The following is a 16,569-nucleotide window of genomic DNA, read 5'->3' on the forward strand; positions in this document are numbered from 1 at the left end:
TTATTATTTTATTTATCAATTCACTGTTTTTGTTCACTCCAAAGTCCGAACACTAAAGATAACGCTAAAAATGCTGGTTAAAGCTGAGACGAGCCTGAGAGATCTTAATGAGAAAAGCGGTCAAGAACTGCCGGATAGAACAATTTTTAAGTATATTATCTTTTACTCATTTTGTATTGTATGTACCTACTTGTGCACATTTGATCTAATTGACCTCACTTAAAAAAAGGCGTCTTCGGTGCGACAAAGCTAATACTGCGGTCACCAACCCGCCTGCCCAGCGTGGTGACTATGGGCAAAACACATGAGTTCACGTTATTTTTGGCGTAAACTTGTGGAGGCCTGTGTCTAGCAGTGGACTGTATAGGCTGTAATGATGAAAAAAAGGTATTTTTATTACTTCGTGATGTAAAACGCACGTATTTAACACAAAAAATATGCATACTAGCTGTGCCCGCGATTTCTTTCCTCTTTGGTCTCTCCGAACTATACTAAATTTCTAGATAAGAACTATGTAGTGAATCAGCTCGTATTTTGGACCAAAACCACAGCAAATTCTCTTTATATTTATTTAGTAGTTTGGTTGTGTTGCTCCAAGCCACAGATGTATCGAAAATAATTGTGTTTGCTCGCAAACGAAAAAAAAACCGACTTCAATTACATCGACGAGTAATACAACGTAGGTCGACGAAAAAAGCGTCAAGTAAAAACGCATTATTAGATATAACTCGAAAAGTAGTTGTTAGATCTCAAATGAATTTAAATGGGATCAATTGACACACACCAGTTTTCGATTAAAAAAATTTGTAGAAATCGGTCCACACGGTCAAAAGTTCTGATGTAACATACATTAAAAAAAAATACAGTCGAATTGAGAACCTCCTCCTTTTTTGAAAGTCGGTTAAAAATTAAGAAATACAATTTTTGCTTTATCGATATTGTAATATCACCTAAAATGTCTTCAAAATAAATAATTTAACCATTATATTTTTAATTATAAAACAATATATATACTATGTGATTCTTAATTGATATTTAAAAAAAATACTGTCTAATTATTCCTAATAATCTTAATTTGCTTGAACTTTTTTTCTTAAATTTGCTTACCATTTTCTAATCTTATATATAAAATCCTCGTGTCACAATGTTAGTTAACATACTCCTCCGAAACGGCTGAACAGTTTTTTATGAAATTTTGTGTGCATATCGGATAAGTCTGAGAATCGGCCAACATCAATTTTTCATACCCCTAAGTTATAAGGGGTTATGGGGGGTTAGTAACATATATGCCCAAATAACGTTTGCGGGGTCAGCTAGTAATTTATAAATCTTATGCGGCAAAGTTGCGAGTTTAAAAAAAATTACAGAAAAAATTACAAAAAAATTACAGAATATTATTTTAAATGATGTTTCTGAATGTTGCATTTCGAAAATAGATATTTTCCATTTTCTTTTAACATACGATTCAGCCTGTAATATCGTATGTAATATACATAGGCCTCTTTCTCCATGCAGGAGAAAGATTGGAGCTTTTCCACCACGCTTTCCCTCTGTGGTTTGACGGATTTGTTCCCAACTATTATTAACGATCGCTATCAGGTATTTATGATAACAACCGGGACCGATGGCTTGATGTGCTCTCCAAGGCACAGTGGGAAGACCCACAAGGATCAAACTCACTCACAACAAATGAAATTTATACAGCTTACACTTAGTATTGGATGAAGAACTATGTCTCTAAAGGGGGTTTTTTGTACATTACGCGCTATTTATTTTCCTTTTGACCTCAGAACCGCCTTTTTTACTAGGTAGCAAAAGTATGCTGTGTCAACCACGGTGAAGTTAATAATAGTTACAGGTCGTACTTTTACTATCTGTATCATTTAGTATACCTAATATTAAAATAAGTTCCTAGAAATAGTGAATAGCATGTGTCTTATCTCTCTAAATACGAAAACATTTAAAAAATGTTTGTCACCATAGTAAATGCAGTTTTAGAAAAAAGTTTCTAAATTGTGCATTTTACATGTGTGTAACGTTGTAAAATTTCGAAGTAAATTAGTATAGATCAAATAAAAATCTTGATATTTTCCTATTTATAAATTCATATACGTAATAGCTGTCACAGCAGTAGTTTCAGAAAAACAAAGTAAATTAAAGAAGTAACGATTATTGACAAAACATTGTTAATCTACGCTCCAAGCCAGAAGAAAACAACCGCACTGCGGTGGATGTGTCTTTGTATAGACCCATTACTCCGAATTAATAAATTATACTTATAGAAAAAGCCTAATACCATTAGGTTTTTACAAAACTAGAGATTATATGAGGTGTAATAAATATATATATTACTGTGGGACATTTGAAAAAATGTACAATATCTATCTATATATAAGAAAAGTATAAATATCCTAACTTGTTAATTACAGTAGCCTCTGTATTTGACGATTAGCCACAAGGCTGTTAAAATGAAGTAGTTCAATGATATAGTATTTAATGACAATCATTGAACTACTTCATTCAAGTACACACTTAGTTTGTAGTTGAATCGTACTAACTGTCACAAAGTTTAAGCGTCGATTTCCGCGATAATTACGAATAATGTATAATAATAAGTTCCAATACAATACTTAATTTAATTTCATTACTTAATTTTCTAATTCGTTACTTTTTTAGTTTTGATTATAAACTAGAAAAGATTATAACATAACTATGATTTTTGGTTTGTTTTTCGAAAGTAATAGATATTTGAAATTTTATAGGACATATTCCTTTTACTATAGCTATTAATACAAAGACAAAAAATAGGGACACCAAAAAGCTACCGCCACAAAGAAAAAAAAATGTTTTTGAGTGTACGTATAAAATGCGTCTATCGCACATCACTTCAGCTTTTAATATCAGAACAGGATCAGAGCTTAATTCACCATGCTGCTTGAATGTGGGTTCGTGGATATATTTCCCTCTATCAGTAACTACGCTGTCAGGTGTACATGATAACAACTGGGGCTGACAACTTAACGTGCTCTGCGAGGCACGGTGCACGGTGGGTAGACCCACAAGGACTGCACAAACACCTAGACCACGGCAAACATCTGTATGACCAATACAAATGTTTGTCAAAATCTATGGAAAATTTTAACTTCTATTTTTATTGATAAATCGTGTCAAACGCATATATTTCTGAGATATCGGCGTCGGGTTATCAACAAGGACAGTGACTACGCATGTGCTTCTTATAGAAGAGCTATAAAAATTGAAAAGATTTAAGTAACCGACTTCAAAACCAGAAGGAGATTCTCAATTCGACTATATATTTTGATGTGTGTAACTTCATATGTTTAACTTTCTGATTACACCCACATTAGCTATGCAAAAAAATTATTTTGTAAGTGTTCGTGGGATTCGTTTGTAATTTTTGTCTAGAAAGCTTAGCTTCACGGCATTAAGTTTCATCTTCATCATCATCATCATCATCATCATCATCATCATCATCATCATCAACATACCAGCCTATTGCAGGCCACTGCTGGACATAGGCCTCCACAAGTTCAACTCATGTGTGTAAGGAAACCCTTGAAAATCGTAGTGGCGACTGACGACTAGTGCGTTTGTTAAGTTAGTGTGTGGGTGTCGTAAGAGGCGATTAAGGGGATATAACACAGTTCTGCTACCACTTTGGAACTTAAAAAGCCGACCTATGGCTGGATAACCATCAAACTGCTGGCTTTGAAATACACAGGACGAAGATGGGCAGCAGCGTCTTCGGTGCGATAAAGCCAGTACTGCGGTCACCAACCCGCCTGCCTAGCGTGGTGACTATGGGCAAAACACATGAGTTCACGTTATTTTTGGCGTAAACTTGTGAAGGCCTATGTCCAGCAGTGGACTGTATAGGCTGTCATGATAATGATATGATGATGATAAAACGACGAAGTTATCCCCGAACATACATTAATATATATTGAGTAACCGCTGCTACTGTATCGCGTCCAGTACCCAAAGGTTATCTGGAAGAAATCGCTATTTAGCGATAAGATCGCCTTTATACATCTTGTATTTTATCTTTCTTTATATGTGTCTGTATTTTGATGTACATTAGGAATAAATAAATAAATAAAATAAATAACCACCTCCTTTTTTCTTCCAGTTTTCTTCCAGTTTGTTTCTTTTCCGAAATATGTATATACATTATTAAATTGCGAAAGCTTCCAATCGACTACATATATTATTACCGTTATGATGATTATTTTAAAGCTTTCTTTTAAAGCCTACGTAAATAAGTGATAGATTATTTTTTTTTTTAGAATATATAATCAAGAAAATCAAAAACCCTCGTCAATACACTGAAAATAGCCGAGTTTAGCCTAAATGCCTTGTACTAACATGTGAATCATTTTTTATATGTTTCCACTTCTCCGTTATAATTTTCCTTAAAGTTTAAAAGAATTTCAGACTTAGATATTTGTGCCGCTCCAGTAAATCATGGACGGTATAATTTAATCTATACCAAAAATCAATGGTTTTTAAATGACTAAAGTAATTGTCATAGGTATTTCAGAATTGTCATTATTAATTGGATATTAGGAATAATAAATTTTTCAGGTTTAATATTTCATCTTATGAACAATTCTGTGTACATATAAAGGAACATTTGCCAAGTATCCGAGATATTTATTGATGATAATATATCATGTTGATAAGCTAGGAATGGACGGCTGTCTGGCATGCAGCCAAACTAACTCCAGTTGACGGCCAACTTGCATACTTGTTTAGCAACTTATGACGTCAAAACTTGCATATATTAGAAAGAAATATAACTTAATTAGCTATATTAAAAAAGTATCTAGGGAGAAAACGTTCTTAAAAATACAATAAATAGAGCAATCTCTTTGAAGACAAGAAAAGTTGTACAAAATAAAAATACTCTTAAAATATTATTGGCTTAAAAAATCTTTCTTCAAGTAAACTTCAAAAGCAAATTTAAATCGTCATTTAACAGAGTATACAATATTTTTAAGAAACTGATTATGAAAAAGAAAACTGAGAAACAAAGGCAAGAAACTAAAGGAAACCCCTTTTAAAAATAATTTAAATTACGCTCTGCAGAACATCGGACAGGTATCTATAATATATATAATATAAATGCTGCAAACAAATGACGAAAAATTTAAGTTCCTTTTTTTATTTCCCCCACTTTATTACTTTAACTATATATTTAGAAATATATAAAACGGAAAACAGTACACAATATTGCCCATTCTACTAGTACTTACTGAGTTTCGTTATCGATTATCCTCCGGGCAACCGGCAAGTGCATTCAACACCACCAACACCGGGACGCATCGGGCCAGAGCCGGAAAAAATATTCGTCAAAATTTTGGCACCAAAGGTTATTTTATAAGGACAATATATATAAAAGTTGTACCATACATTTTTAACCATGACCAGTCTTGGGTTTCAGGCCATCTTATGGTGTAATTAATGTTGTCGGTTAATCGCATAATGATTTTGGTCGTTAAGCCATAAATTAACATAGTGTTTGTAAATAACGTTAGTATTTTTTTTTATTTACAGTACGGAATGTATAAGTATAGATAATTATATATGTATGCATGTATCAAAGCCATTTTTTTAACTCGATGTTAATTCATTCTTTTGCCATTTTTTGTGCTACTCACAAAGAAATAAAAACAAGTAATAAGTTTTAGTAATCCAATTAATGCATTTCTTAGAAACAAAAGTAGGTGAGTTTTTAATACTGGACAACTGGAAATATATAATTCTTTTTTGTAATGCTCGTTACTGTAGAACAAGATAAACTTTAGATGAAAATAATATATTCGCGAATAAAAATGTGGCAGTACATAGTTCGCCGGGTTAGTTTATAATAATAAAATTATTACAAAATACCAGTTAACAGCATCGTTTTCAAACTGCGATGACGTGCACTTTGTGAATAACAATTCTGTAAGCTTCGTGTCACGTTCATCCAATAACGTGTTTGTAATAACGTATGACAAAGTAAAAATGTTACTATCGAAATTCCGAAACAATACCACGGCCGCTTTATACACTAGGTGAAATGTATTATAATTACAATGAACTAAACCAGCTAAATGCATTATGCACACTAGAGCTTAAATATTTGAATTAAATCTTAAATAGGATATAATTATCATATCATATTATTATAATTTTAACAATTAAATAAAAAAGTAGGTATAATACTTAAAAATCTATAATTCCGTTGACTAAACCAAATTTTGTATACATTCAGAGAAATATAATAAATCTTGATTATTCGTAAATATTTGCTATAAAAATATTATTAATGAACGAAATAAAATTTCATCCAAAGATATATCAACGAACATTTTAATCATAACGTGAAAACTTGTGACGTCACAGGAACCCAAGGGAGTAGGGGTTCAAGGCCGGAAAACTAGGGCAGTAGGGCATGGACAGAGCTGGGCTACGTCGTTACTACGTAGCGACGCTACAGCTACGATTATTATGTCCTAAGCATTTTTGTCACGAGGCGTCTAGCACTGTAAGTCAGCGTCAGCTACTTCAGGCTTTTTGACGTGTATTTTTAGCCGAATCTATTTTCGTGTTTGCTTACAAAGGTTTATGAACACAATATTCACTCACACGCTTACATTATCAATGAACACACATTATCACAGAATATGAATATTTCAGCAGTAATTCGTATTGAAATAAAAATTCCAAAAAACACAATTTACCGCCCGGACATCCAGGTACTAATACTATTACTATATATGATACCAATGCTATATATGATACTATAATACCTATTAAAATAAATTATGTTTTATATCTATACAAGTATAATATTCAAGCTTTTGCGTACGAATATTTTTTGTCGTTAAAACTTTAGTCGATTCGCAAAAAAAATATTTTTTTTGTTCCTATATTGGCTAAACGTTGCGGTAATTCGGACCGCTTGTTTGTGAAATAATAAGTGAAGTATAAGTAATAAAGGTGGGAGCAATTACTCGGTCCACTGCCCATCATCCAAATCTCTTTCGAGTGACTGGTTTTGTTCCTCAATAAACAACATCAAAGAAATTGTGCCCTTTATGTATTTATTTGCACCACTTTGAGGGCTGTAGTATTTCGTGATGTAAGTACATTTATTGTTTGATATTTATATTATTTCTTGTTAGGTATTTCTACATGCAAAGAGCGTTAAGCGTTTTCGATATATTAAATGTTTAATTTTATAAAAAAATACTATTGTATTGATTTTAATATTTATTTTGTCATTAAAGCTACATTGTTTGAAAGTGATATAATGGACATATACCCTATGCCATAGGGTATATGGTTTTGGTAGACCAGTATCTATAAATATCAAATCAAAAAATCTCGAGGGATATTTAGTAAATAGGTATTTAATAAAATTGGTCTAAAAAGTGGTAGAATTGAATAGTTAAGCAAGTTGTTACTTAATTAAAACGATTTTATTATGACCAACATTGAAATCGAAATTTATATTATATAAGAACGTAATTATTTAAATTGACTACTCTTATCTTAAAAATAATAATAACTAATTAGTTTTCTTTTCGTCTACCCACATTGCACGCGTATTAGTCGTTGTGCACGCGCTAGTCCATTATAGTGTCGCGTTTATACACCATGTACCTACTATAAATGTCTCACGCGACGTATAAAGCTTAAGGTACGGTTAAAACTTAATAGAGGTTGGGAAACAAGCCAAGTATAATGCTGCTCAAGATTCATTGGTCTGTGTATTTGTTGAATCAAAACAAACTTATCTATTTTGGTTTGAATTAACGAGTTAGAATTAGAAACTAAGAGAATATTTGGGTACATAATATTGATAATAAGAGGTACTACGTACATTATACACATGTTTTTAATACTTCCTTAATTCAAAAGCTTAATCCCAAGAAAACTGATACGAATAACTCATCCTGAATTTTAAATAAAGGGTATCAATAAACTTTTACTTTTGACCGAAGGAAAAAAAAAAGAAAATAAAACAAATTTTCTTTCTTGATACATAGTGATTAAATTTGGTTTATAAATAATTAAAGAACATTTTATTTAAATTCAGTAGTAGTTTAATAAATTTTACACAAAGATATTACAGCTTACATATTTACACATTTACTCATCCGTAACATTATACAAAATATTAATTAGTGACTGTTTTTGTTGTAATTGTCACTTTAATGGGACAAACTAACAAAATAAATAAAATAAACACCCTAATATATACTAACCAAAACCTCCGTAAAAGCTGAATCACATCTCTATCAATAGTGGATAAGGTACGTAAGTCCCGGGATTAAAAAGTGGTTCTTAAATTAACGAACAATGACGACAATACATGGTGCTGGTTGGGAGTCAGGTTCAATCAAACGGGGAACGTTCCGTCAGAGAACCAGTAAATCGAAACCGTTAAATATAAACATAATACTAATGTTATATTCATTAGAAGACGAAATCTTAAGCTTCACGCCAGCCTAGTTCGTACCAAGTTACATAATAAATTATCAATAGTTAATGGGTCGAGAACACATGACAAAGTTACGAGCGTAGAAGGTCCTAGTAATAATGCACGGCGCGGCCTAAACTAAGTTAACTAAGTTTAATATACGCGAAAACAGTTTCAGGTATACCGATTTCGTATATGTAATACAAACGGAAGTAATAAATAGAACCGTATATCATTCATAAAGAAAGTTACTGGAAAATAAAATAGAAATCCATTGACAAAACGTTTTATAGAATAAACGTTTCTATATCTCTCACATTTAAATCCAATGATGCCAATTATCTAGTAAATAGAAATAGTTCTAAAATAAAATAAAATTTATTAATTTTACTAAGATTCATATTAAATCAGTCTGCAAATTGATATCACACCGCATATATCAAATTAATTTTCAAATATTTCACTGCATAGTTATTAGCTTTTGTTATGTGTAGTAAGTTAATACTGTGATTTTCTTTAAATAAATCATACCAACTTAAATATGCGTATCGCGAACTAAGTTTAACTTCGCGTGATGGCGACGCTTTAGGTACGATGGATTTATAATATTTCTATCACGAAACATTTACGATTTCTTTAATATAATTACAAACAAAAAAGATTTTTTTTTAATTCTATTAAAATAAATCTAGGTATCATTCTGCAAGATAACATTTTTATTGATTATCGAATTATGTAACTTAAAAAAAATTGAGGTGTATCTATACAAATAAATAAAATTGGCGTGTCTGTTTGTAATATTTGTGGGGTTTACCTACATTACATACATGCATAATATGATTACATACGATTTCCATGAGTGGAAAAGTAAGCAACATCATTGGACAGCCTTTTAAATATTGTTTAAAATTAATATAAGACGTTTCTAATGTCATTAAGATTTTGTATATATAGTCGTAAGTTTTTAAAATAAATACATTCCGATCCTAACAGCAAAAAGTGTTATTTCTCTCTAACTCCAAAAGAAGAAGTCTACAGTTAGTATAGCTAGGGACAAACCCCTACATATTAAAATAACCTCTTTTTACTAAATCCATTTGAATTAAACACGGTACATAAGCCAAAATATCATTTTTTACAATTTTTGTCTGTATGTCTGTCTATTTGATCCGGCTAATCTCTGAAACAACTGGACCGATTTCGACGGCAATTTCGCTGGCAGATAGCTGATGTAGTAAGGAGTAACTTAGGCTACTTTTATTTTAGAAATTTATTTATTTTACAACTCAGTAAACTGAAAGATTACTTTTTTTGTTAAATTCCACACAGACGAAGTCGCGGGCACAGCTAGTAATAACATAAGAATAATATTATAAAAAAAATGAAATGAAATTAATTAAAATAATATTATGAAAAAAAAATACTTGACAATTCTTCGTCGACCTACGTTGTATTTATTATACCGCATAAGTTCTCACTGGGTCTGATACGATTATGATGATGTCCCATTTAAATTTATCGAGATCTCATGAGTACTTTTTAAGTAATCTTTGATAACGCGTATTTTCTTGATTATTTTTTCGTCTAACTTCGCTGTATTGTTATTAGTAACCCCCTCCTTTTTTGAAGTCGGTTAAAAATGGTAAAAATTCATTTTCTTTTTGGCATACTTTCCTCTTAACCTTCAGTTTTAAAGTAGTTCACAACTTCACGGTAGGACATGAAACCATACAGTTCAGTAATAATACATTAAGTGGATACATTTTATGTTAAGGAGGAATAAGTCCACAATCTTCTTAGTCTACATAACTTTTCATTATATTTAGGCCAAAAATTAAATCTCTTCATGATTCAATTTCAAATGTAGTTACCATAGAACTCATAACCTAAACCTGAACATAGAAGATTAAAATTTCGCAAATATATAGAGATTAAATAAACATAATATGTCAGGTTAAAAAAGTTTGAATTTATAATAATAATAAAGTCTCTAAAGTACTAAACTACCAATCGGCTGGAACAATTTGCTTCCATATAGTCAGGATATTTTTCTTCAAAAATTTATTCGTACTAACCTTATTATTATATTTAATTTAAATTATATATGTATTAAATTTACAAAATTCAAGTTCTAAAAATAAAAATAAATGTAATAATATAACGCATTAAGGCTAACATTACAAGTTTCGCCGTAAAAGATTTCACTTTATGTTTTATAGCTTTGTTTACGATATCTCTTTTCCGTACAGAAGCCTAATTTCTATCCGCGGTGACTACCCTCTTTCGACACTGTCGTAAAATATAAATAAATTGCTTCAAGAAAATTGCACTTGCACAGTAATCGCATTTGAAGACTATTCATATTCATTATCTCAATTTTACCGATTATTTAACCAAACAAAACTTTATTGTTTCATTAATAAAATATTACAACGAATTTGTTTTTTCCTGCGTCACTAAAACATCGTCAATATATTTAATGAATTATACTAGTGTTACTAACGATTATTTTCTATGGACCTGTAATATTTTAAAGTGAACGAACATACAATTCATATGAAATTGAATTTTATTCGCTAAAAATAACATGTGTATGTTATCCAATTGTATTGAAAGAGGAATGCGATACCTGTACACTTAATAGTGTATTCTAAATAAACAGTGCAAGCTCCAACTTCTAATGTCACGCGATTTCACCCCACATTATACAATTTACTGTTATGGGCTTCGTTAAACTACTATTTATTATTCATTATAAATCAGTCAAACCCTGGCAACGTAAATCCATTTCGCTTTTTGCTTATTTACTAATTAAGAGTAATTTAAAACTTTTGGGTCTTTGTAAATTGGCTTACCGAGTTACTGACAAAATAGAGCTTAAATTTTTATCACTATGTCATATGTTCGACTCCTAACTACATTCTTCTAAATGGAGGTTCTAATGGAGGCGTAGAAAAATATTCCTATCCCTTTATATCTTTCTTTGTCTTAATATAAGAGCTACTGGTACAAGGTACTTCTGCATAATCGTTCAATGAGCATGCATGCATACGAGGAAAAGAATTCCTTCCAATACGCAGTTCTTTAGTTGTTTGTATTCGTCAGATAGTAATAATTTTCCTTTTAAAGGCGTGTTTACGTGCTCAAGAACCTCAGCCAGGACCTTCTAAAAGGCAACAGCTCATATAGTTTTTGCATATTATAATTTGTAATATTATTAATATATGATAATATAAGTAACGATATTTTAAGTTTTATTTTGCTAGAGTCCTACCTTTTTTGATACTAGATTTTAATAATTCCGATCCTTTTTTTCATTTTTAATTACTTTTGCAGTAAACGAGGAGACGCCGCGTTAGCGCAACGGTCACAGCCATTGATTGTGCCTGTTGCGCTGGCGGTTGTGGGTTCGATCCCCGCACATGACAAACATTTGTATTTTCCATACAGGTGTTTGCCGTGGTCTGGATGTTTATGCAGTTTTTGTGGGTCGCCCCACCGTGCCTAGCACGTTAAGCCGTCGGTCCCGGTTGTTATCATGCACACCTGATAGCTATCGTTACTCATAGTAGGGAATATATCCACCTACCCGCATTGGTGCAGCGTGGTGGATTAAGATCTGATCCTTCTCCTGCATGGGGAAAGAAGCCTATGCCCAGTAGTGGGATATTACAGGCTGAAGCGAAACTAGGAAAATTTTAACAAATAACAACATTCTAATAAAAAAGAAAGTTTTGGAACATAAAAAGTTGGTTTTGCAGAGACAGCTGAAAATAGTCAATATTCAACTCGTATTTAAGACCGAAAGCTTGGTCTGAAAAAAAAACAAATAGTGATATTTTTAGAGAATTGTAAGTACTTTAATTTGTAAACAAACTATTTACTAAAATTTAATAGTTTTCGAGTTTTAGCCAAAACCCGGAAAAAAGCAGACATTTTTGTCTTTATGCGATTTTTTCAATGTTGCGTCACGAAACTTTGTCCGCAAACTCAGATTTGGACTCAGCACTCCAAAATACACATAGAATGAAAGAAATCAGAACTACCCTAAAACTTTCCTAGTAAAAACACAATTTAACTATGTTATATTTAGGAACTTCTATTGATTAGTTTTGAGTCTCACTTTTTTATAAGATTCAATACGAAAAAAATGTATACTTTCCCCTGATTCGCAGCACGTTTACGAATATATTAATAATAAGAACAGTATTTAAAGAGAAAAATATGGAGGTGTTTTTTCAAGCAACAGGTAAGAAATATTAAAAAAAACACGAAAGACCTTTTAAAATTGAGTTAATTTTTATCATGGATTGTGCATTAATATATTTAAAAAAGTTAAAAATATATTGAAATAGGCCTATGTCACAAATGCCCAACTATGGAATGTCACAGACTGAACCGGAAAAAAATTATGCTTAGTAACAATGTAGGTATTCATAAAACTAAAAAAAACTTAATTAATGAGAAACCTTTAATTCAATAGCCTTGTGTATGATATAACAATAGTTCTGCATAAAATTTCCTTTTAGTAATTAGCAGTAAAAATAAGACTGTATTTTATGAAATACTACAATTAACTGATATTTTAAAGTAAATGTGAACCTTCTTGTGTCACTACGAGTATAATGTAGAATTAATATCAGCTTCGATTTTGTTGCTGTAGCGATTTATAATGCATTTAACATACTCGTAACTGTGGTTCATAAGATTTGCAATTTGTACATATCAAAAGATTATAAATAACTGGTCTAAGCCTTTGCGTGTTTTATTCTTGTTGGCATTTCATAGTTACTGGAGCATCTCCACGAGTTATAATATGATCGTCATATTGTATTTTAAAAAATTTCTCTATACAGCATATATTAGTATATAATTATATACTAATAATACAAAACAAACCTATTAACTATTTTTTTTTTTTTTTGAAATAGAATAGATATGTTTCTTTACAATTTTGAGTAATTGCTTTCAGGACTCGAATATAAATATTCAAATAACTATTTTATGTTCTCTTCATATATTTTAAATTTCGGTGTTATTAATTTTAAAAACATATATGCAATGAATTACATTATTACATTATTTATAGTGTAAACGATTTCGTATGATTGTTATGTTTGTGATCAATATTATCTCCAGAAGCGAAACGGTAGACTTAACCATTTTAAAGACTACATACGAGTATAATATACTTTATGACAAATCGTTAATATATTATAAGTATTTATTAGTTCCTTGTATGCTCTACATATAGAAAATACGACTATATAGCACATGCGTACATCGTGAAAACCTAAAACTCACTTCACTAATTATTGTCCTAAAAATGCTGCCAAAAGATTAGTATTCTATAGTTTCTTTATTTCAGTGGGTGTGCCATAATCAGATTGCGGCACTCCTAGAGCTTCGTCGTAGACATCGGCCGCTCCCACCTACGAGTTGGTGTTACTACATAACAAAACATATTACGTATGAATGAACACAGGGATGTGTAAAGTTAACCTTTAAGTTAAGTATGAACTATCAAATACAATTTTATTTAAATGATTATATTCTACTATTTTAGTCTGATCGACGATAACAATTGACTTGTAGACATAAACGTCATTTTTTAGTCAACATCATACTAAACATGACACAAACTCACCTTACTATTTCATTTTGCGCGCTATAGGATAAGGCGGCATAGCTCCGACGGGAGCGAACACAAAGACTTTGTTATTCACATATCGTTCCCGAGGAAAGGCTCACGTGGTGGCACTGCACACGCAACCGGCACTGAATGCGAGCGGTAAGAGCAGGGCGGCGGATCGCGCGCGTGTTGTTGTTGTGAGGAGGGCCTCCGGACAGTGGCGCGGCGACGGCTAAGCGGCGCGGTGCGGCTGCGCGGACTTCGTCGGCGCTCGATACATCGGCCATGAAATTTTTAGCCGAGCCGCTGTCAACCGGTGGCGGCACGCAGGTGTGCTTCACGCGCCAGTGCCTAAAAGCTTACCACGTTATCATTTATAGCCTAGTATTGCTTTATTATTTACCATGTTTCTAGCAATATGTTTTACTGTACTTAGCATTAATTTTCGATAGCTTTCTTTTACTAAATTATTCGATATATGTAGTCAGATCTCTAATAATATTAAATTGAATCTGGTGTAGGGTTTAGTTAAAAGAAGGGTTGGATACATATGACATAATTAACTGGGCGATCAAACAGTATGAATTTTACATCTCCATAATGACTCTATGGGTGAATATTTGAAGATAGACATATTTAGGATTTGTAAATTAAGGTCAAATATTTCTTTCAATTACAACTTTTATTGATTTAACCTAAAGTTTATAGTGCAGATTAACGAAATAAATCAAGCGCACAGTATTTGAAATGATATATAGGTCTGAATCTAAAGCTGAAAATTTCCGTCGAACGGTGATGAGATATAAAACACACGGCAATTAGTATATAACAAGGGTAATTATGCTTCGTGATTGGTAATTAGAAATAAAGTGAATAATATACTTGAATCACATATTTATTAATTATTTAGGTGACAGTAAATGATTTCAAACTTAGCTATATAGCGACGTGATTGAATAATAATAATTAGTCAAAAATAAAGCGGTTTTCCCAAAAAGTTATAATACTTTCTGTCTAGTAATTGAAATAAAATCAACTAAGACACTAGTTCAAAACTCAGTGAAATTGAAGTTAGACGATGAGATCTTATATAAAAATTTAAAAAATATATTATCCATCATATATATAACTGCAGTATGAAGTTCTAGCTCTTGCCTACTTCCTCCAAAGTAGAAAGCTTGAACCTCCGACCATTATTTCAAAGCATAGTTCTCACTGAAATCTATGTGAATGATAGCTTCATTGCCCTTGAGATGTTCCTTCAGATCTTTTACTTCAGCAAATTGCCACCTGCGTGTTCCTTCATGTTTCAGAAATATAGGAATTATATTTTCTAATTCTGCAATAGCTTATCTAGCAATAGCTATCTTTTTAGTTTTCTCTACGCCTTTAACTACGTAAGTGCTCATCGAGTTTTCCCATTTTTTGAATGATACTGGATCTTCGTTATCAACTTTATTTTTGCACAAATTACACCGTTCAAGTAAACATTCAGTTTTTGAGCAACATAGACAATAGTCAATGTAATGACAATAATCAATCAATACAATGTTGCTCAAAAACTGAATGTTAATACTAATTAATAAATTAAGTTGCTAGAATTGCTGTATTTAATTATCTTTTTTTTTTGCGCAACGTTAGAATCAAAAGATCTATGTTTGCATGAAGTTTGCAGATACACGTATCTCTTTGATTTACATTAGATATAAGTACCCAAAATGGTCTATGTTTACAAAAGTAAGAGTACCTTACCTTGCGAAATTCAGTTTCAAAAATTTTGTGAAGTTTTGTTATTGTATCTAACAAATACCGCTTTTGCTTTCTCTCTTTCTTTTTTGTAATATTTTTTTTTATGCCTGAGGTCGCCCTAGAAACGTCGCCGCGGTCAAAAAATAATTGAATGTCTTCTTTTAGTTTCTCATATTTGGCATTTCTTTGGTTAATTTTATTTATCTCTCGCACTCGAAATCTATTAGTTTCAGATAAAATCTTGAGATCTTTCAAAATCAGCTTATTACTAATGACAGCATCACTAAATTCTCTTTTTTCTTTCTTCAATTTTTTATTTTTGTAATTTGCTTCTAACGTATTTCTCATTGCTTCTCCAAATATATTTTTTTCTTTGCTTCTTCTACTTTGGTTTTGTCTCTAACTAGTGCTGTTACTTTAGAATTAGGACTTTGCAGTCGTTTTTTTCAGTCTTATAATTATTTTCCTATACGCATTATTTTTTCGTTGCAGGGATTCTAATTGTGATTTGTAAATTTAGTCTTTTTTTTGTATTATGTAGCGCATCTTCCTTAATTTTCATCTCAAGTTATTGACTAATGTTTCGTGTAGATCTTTAGATGTAGATGATTGTGGCCCATTTCCACAAATTGAGTTTTGTCTTCTGGGTGTTTTTTCAATATTATTTCCATTATTTTCACTTTTACTGGGACTT

Source organism: Melitaea cinxia, chromosome 3 (genome assembly GCF_905220565.1).
Source record: "Melitaea cinxia chromosome 3, ilMelCinx1.1, whole genome shotgun sequence".
In the NCBI taxonomy this organism is placed as follows: Eukaryota; Metazoa; Arthropoda; class Insecta; order Lepidoptera; family Nymphalidae; genus Melitaea; species Melitaea cinxia.